The sequence below is a fragment of the Coturnix japonica genome, chromosome 2, assembly GCF_054131305.1.
Source record: "Coturnix japonica strain WE chromosome 2, WE-NBRP24, whole genome shotgun sequence".
Lineage (NCBI taxonomy): Eukaryota > Metazoa > Chordata > Aves > Galliformes > Phasianidae > Coturnix > Coturnix japonica.
Window position 1 is genome coordinate 67,260,069 of NC_140664.1, and position 6,000 is coordinate 67,266,068.

Below are 6,000 nucleotides of genomic sequence, written 5' to 3' on the forward strand. Positions count from 1 at the left end.
CCATGGAGCTCCATGGCACACAGGACCTGGCCCCCGCACACAGCTGTACAACCCCACTCCATTGCACAGCCCTGCACACAAACATGGGCAGCTCCTCTCTTGCACACAGCCACATGCCTGCTCATACTTGTATGACCCCAGCCATTTGAATAACACTGTGCACACACATTGATGTGCAACCCTGTCCTTCTGTCTACCCATGTGCATGGGCATCTATGTGTGCCACCATGCCTCCTTTGCACATCCGTGTGCCCACACAACATTCCATGCCCTTGTACTGATACTTGCTGCTACTCCTTCCCAGGCTGAAGATTCTGCACTTGCTTTTGTTAAACCTCTTCATGTTTATTGGTGCCCAGCTCTCCAGTCTGTCCAGGTCTTGCTGAATGGCAGCACAGACTTCAGGTGTGCCAGCCATTCCTCCCAGCTTTGTATCATAGGCGTACTTACAGAGCATGGACACTATCCCCTCCTCAAGGTCATCAGTGAAGATACTGAACAAGATCAGACACAGCACCAAGCCCTGGGGAACACTGCAGACCACAGGTCTCCAAATGGACTCTGTGCTGTGATGCCATTATAGAAGGCTGCAGGGTTGGTTGAGCATGACTTTTCCTCGGTGAATCCAAGCTGAATACTGCTGATAAACTTCTTCCTTTCCAATTGCTCGCAGAAGGCATCCAGACCAAACTGTTCCAGCCCCTTTCCAGGGACAGAGGTGAAACTGACTGCCATGCAGTTTACCAGATCCTCCTCCTGCTCCTTTCTGAAGACTGCAGTGTCACAGGCTCTCCTCCAGCTTTCAGGCACTTCTCTTCTCCAAGACCTGTCAAAGATGACAGAGTTTGGCAATTACCTCTGCCAGCTCCCTCCGCACATGTGGATGCATCCCATCAGAGTCTATGGATTTGTGCACACTGATCTAACTCAGATGCTCCCAGATCACCCCCTCCTCACCCAGACCGAAGCTCTCCATTACCCAGGCTGTCCCTCTTCCATCCAGGGTCCAGGAGTCCCAAGGGGCAGTCCTTGAAGTGAAAACCAAAGTAAAGAAGGTGTTCAGCATCTCCACCATCTCAGCATCACCCATTTCCAGGACACCCCCCTTCCATATTTCCTACTCTTAGGGATGAACCAATCCTGAGCTCCAAAGAAGCACTATTTAAATACTGCCCAGCTTTCATGGCTAGGAATGGATTTCGAATAAGACTCAGAGTCATAACGTGGTGTTGAGTGACCTGCAGTAAGCATTGTTACTGCTAGAAATGGCCTGCAGTCTCAAGGAAAGGTAAACAAACCTATGCTATGTATTACACTGAATCGCATCAGTGCAAAGAGCTTTGTGACAGATTGCTTTTGTGTCAGCATCTATCAGATATCAGATGGGTCCCTTGGCTCATTTCCCACTTTGTTAGGAATTTGGAAGCACCGTGGAGGAGCTACATGCAAATCACAGTCAGTTTGACTAAATGGGGTGACAGAAGAGATGGTGTCACTGTGCAGGGAGCACCAGAAAGCCAGGATGACCTGAAAAATCTCTGAACGCAATTGTGAAGTGTAACAGATCCAAGGACTGATATCAGTCACAACCCACAGCTACAACAAACCATATAGATGTTCTGCTTCTGCCTTTGTAGCTCTACGGACAGGCAGACCGTACAAATGTGTGGTGCTCACGGGTACGTCTCAGAAAACCAGTGGTGGAGGAGCACATTTGGCTGCAACATCCATCCTGCTTCCCTCGAGATGTCGGTCTCCAGCAGGTGGCGCTGTGATGCAACTTTTGCCACCGGAGGAACTTTTTCCTGGGTGCTTTACTTTAATGTGCTCCAAGTGATCAGTGCTATTCCAAGAGACTGAGAGAGATTTCTCATCAGGAAATAAAGGACGTTAGATTGGTTCCCTTGATCCACAGTGTTTGCACCATTCAGTGCACTGCAGAACTAATGAATGGCTGCACGAAATAGATGCAGTGAAAGCTAAATGACAGCTTTGGATGGAAAAGAATGGGAGTAGCTACTGTCCCCAAAGTCGTGGCTCTTATTCAAGTGCATGAGCCCTTTTCTCCTTTAATAACAGAGGCTTCCCAGATGTTGAAGCCTATGTGATCTGAAATGACCCGGTAGTCGAGCAGTAGTCATTTTGAGATGCTAGATGCCTTGGTTTGAAAGGATTGATACATTGTGAAAGGTTCACATTTTGTCCTGTTGCATTTCATAGAGGATTCTCCTTGGGGAAGGAGCAGTGATGCTTAACTGAACTGACATAGGGCTGGGAACTGATTTCTCTGCAGTGGAGGTAAGGCTTCCTGCAGTGCTTTTCTCTTTGTTAGAATCAATTACCCATCCAGAAGTCACTGTCTGCTTCTGTACTGTAGCACTAACTGACCAAAGTATCAGACAGTTCAGACCAAACATACCTCTAAGTGCTAGACATAAAGTGGACTGGAAACCTACAGCATGCTTTCTATCACTCTGTCTCCTCAGTTGCAGACTGTGGTCTCTGGGGTATTATTGATGGGCAGGCAGGTGTTCGTTCTCTGTGCATCCCACCACTGATGTATGGCCATCTGCCTCCTGCTGTGGTGCTGGCAGCAATGTGCAGCAACAGGGCAAAATCTCCAGAGAGCCCTCTCCATCCTACTTGCCAGTCCCTGTGACCAAGTCACAAGCCTGGAAATCAAAATACATACTGTCTGCCACTCAACTTCAAATGTGTTGGGCTTGAATCGCCCAGCAGAGACCTCACCTCACAAAATCCCCCCTGAATGCCACCAGCCAAGCAGGACAGTGAAGAGGCACATGCACAGAGCTCTGAGTCCATCTACTGCTGACTTTGGCCAAAAATGAGGCAGGCACTCTGGACACTGGCAAGGTAGGCCTGCTGGTTCCTCCCAGCAAATGAAATGACAGATCCCTCCTGGCTGAGTCCCACAGCTTCTTTTCAGCATCCAGGTCACGGGGATAGGAGCCCAAGTGGCTCTCTGCTCGAGTGAGGATGCCAGTCAGGAAGTCAGCCATTGCATCTGAAGCAAGATGAAACAAACAGTCGGGTTGTGTGGCCTAAAACTCTCTAAAATAATTGCAGATGGACCTCAGTGTTCACATTAAGCTGATACTGCACTGAGTTCTGTCAAATGAAAGAGAAATGTGATGGTTTCTCCCAAAGAATTGCTTGCTTCCCCAGGCAGGCGTACTGGAAGACCCAGAACACTGAATTTTATTTTATGTACCCAAGCACGAAGCTTACTTCTCTCCTCTGCCAAGGGAACAACCACTTCAAAGCACCTCTGGAGAGATCACTCAGGTCAACCAGTACTGGCAGCAAGGTTATCACTTGTGATTTCAGCACGTGTTTGTTTGTTTCTTTGTTTAATTGGTACAAAGTGTAAAAGGAAGATTTCTGCCTTTACCTGGAAATGGTTGGGAATATTGTCATTTCTTTACTGTTTAGTATGTTAATGTGTTAAATGTTTGGTGCTCACTTGGGTACATCTCTGCCTGCAGTCATTCCTGCAGCACCAAAGGCCACCCAGACCCCCATGCCCACCTCTGGGGATGCTGGAGTGGTTGCAATGAACCAAGAGCTGCAGCTCCTCTAGACTGAACGTCTCCAACACAATCGCTGCTGTCAACATCTCTGTGGCCTTGTGTTGTTCTCGTGGAAGGAGATGGTCACGTACTGTACAATGGCTGTGTTAACTGGGGGCACTGGGCAGTACTGGTGCCACTGGGAGGCTATTGAAGGATGCAGACAGCACTGAGGTGGCTCCAGGCAGTACTGGGGGATACAGAGTTTGCACAAAGTGAGTCTAGACAATACTGGGAAGCAATGGGAGCTTACTGGGGAACTGCAAGGAGCACAAGGGGACACTGGAGAGCTCTGGACAGCACTTATGGTGTTGGAGGACGTTCGGGAAGTACCCAGGTGGCACATATTAAGCCCATTAATTTCCTGTTATCCAGCATCTCACCCAAGGCATTAAACGACCCACTTTTTCCACGGGGGAGACTTTCCCCTTGGGGCTGACTTCCCACGCACCCCAGCGCTGCTCAGCTCTCCCCTGGCTCTATGTTGATGCATTCCCACCTGATGCTGTCACTCAGTGACACACTGGCCACCAACAGACTCACTGTGGGTCCTGAGGATGGCTGGGTGTGGCACCACTGCACGTCGCACGAGGGGAAACTGAGGCAACAAGGTGAGCCAAGCGCTGCAGGGCAGAAGTTTGGCAGGATGTCACAGCGGGCACGGGGATGGCTTTTGCTCCTTTTTAGCCCCAAATGAGTCACTCGGGGATTTTTTTTTGGGGGGGCGGGGCTGGGGGGGCTATTTCTTCACTGAGCAAGTAGAGGGGGTCTTCTATGTGATGCTGAGGGGTTGGATGCACATGGGTGCTGCAGCAGCCCCCAGTCCTGCTGCTGTCTCTATTATCCCTTATTTACAGGTGATTCCATATGGGTGGACCCCAGCCAAGCTGAGGACAGGGGACAGACCCTAGAAAGTGGTTTGCATCAGCAGAGTGATGCTGGGTACTCCGGACAATCCCCAGGCCTACAAGGCGGGGAGACACCAGTGGCTCTGTCCCTATTTGTCCTAAAGAGTCACCAGGAAGAGGATGGAACAAGGCATCAAGCTAGGGATCAATTCTAGGGATGGCAGCAGTGGGGGAGAAAGGGACAGCAAGGATCTGAGACCCACCAGCAGCCAGGGCACAGCGACATGGTGGCAGTAATGTCCCCAAAGCCCTGGGGGCTCTGGAAAACCCAGCACAGTCATTCAGTGCTGTGCCTCAAAACTCCTGTGTGTTCCGGTAAGGAAAGAGTCCATGGCACACGCATGAGACCAGCCACACACAGCACTTCCCTTGAGTGGGGATGAGTCATCCTCAGCCTTCATCCCCAGCCCAGTAACACTGCACAGCACTGCACTCTTCCTTCTGGGGCCTCCACAAGACCCGAGTTTGGGTTGCGGAAAAGCAGGAATTGTCCCTTCATCCCAGTGGCATCCCGCTGCATCATGTCAGTGCTCCCACAGCCCAGGGCTACTGAGCAGTGCTGCATCCAAAAAGCCATAGCCAAATGAATGCATTTCATCCTGACTTGCGGAATAACACTCTATAATCCAGAGATGAGTTATAAAGCAGGTATGTTTATTCCAGCGCCGGGTGCAAGGGGGATTGCTCCACCAAACTTGCACACCGACTTGTAAAATCGTGACACAGATATAGGTACATCTAATACATAGTCAATGATTTCTCAGAATTCTAATACATAGTCAATAGTTCTTGGAATTCTGATACATATTCAATAGGTCTTTAGCATGAAGACCCCCTCTTGTTCTTATCATGGGGATGAAACTCCTCTTCTGGTATTTTACAATATCTATTCTCCTCCTTGCCTGATGTTGCCCGTGAAGTCTCACTCCTTATCTGCATCCTCCCTGCTCTCCTAGGCCCCTTGTTTCTTTTACTTGTTACCTTTAACTATCCTTTACTTGTTTCTATAAACTACCTTTAAGTTTCCTTCTTTTAGCCCCCCTTTATTCCGAATACCAGCAGAGCATCTGTTTCCTGCTTCACTGTTCATTCCCCCCTTTTCTTTAATCTAGCAGGATTTCTCTCCTGCTAGATCATTTCTTTTCTGGTGCGTGGCATCTAGCTATTCTGCCATTCCCCTAATTGCACTTTTGTCTAATTTATATGTAGTAAATCCAGTCTATGTTCTTGTTGATTGCCACCCACCAAAACAGTGACTCAAATCCTGCAGTAATTTGATTTCTTGCCTTAAATTTATCAGGGACACCTCTAGGTACCCCGACTGAATCTATATACATTTCTTTTTCAAATGCCAGGGTGAATGGTATAACTAATTGAACAAGTGCACAGGTGCCTCCCCAGTTAGATGGTTAAGCTGGACCATAAAAATCTTTCCTTCACAGTACCACCAGAGATTTGCCCTGGAGATTCCCAGTCTTGAATAATTTCCTGCTGAATCCTCC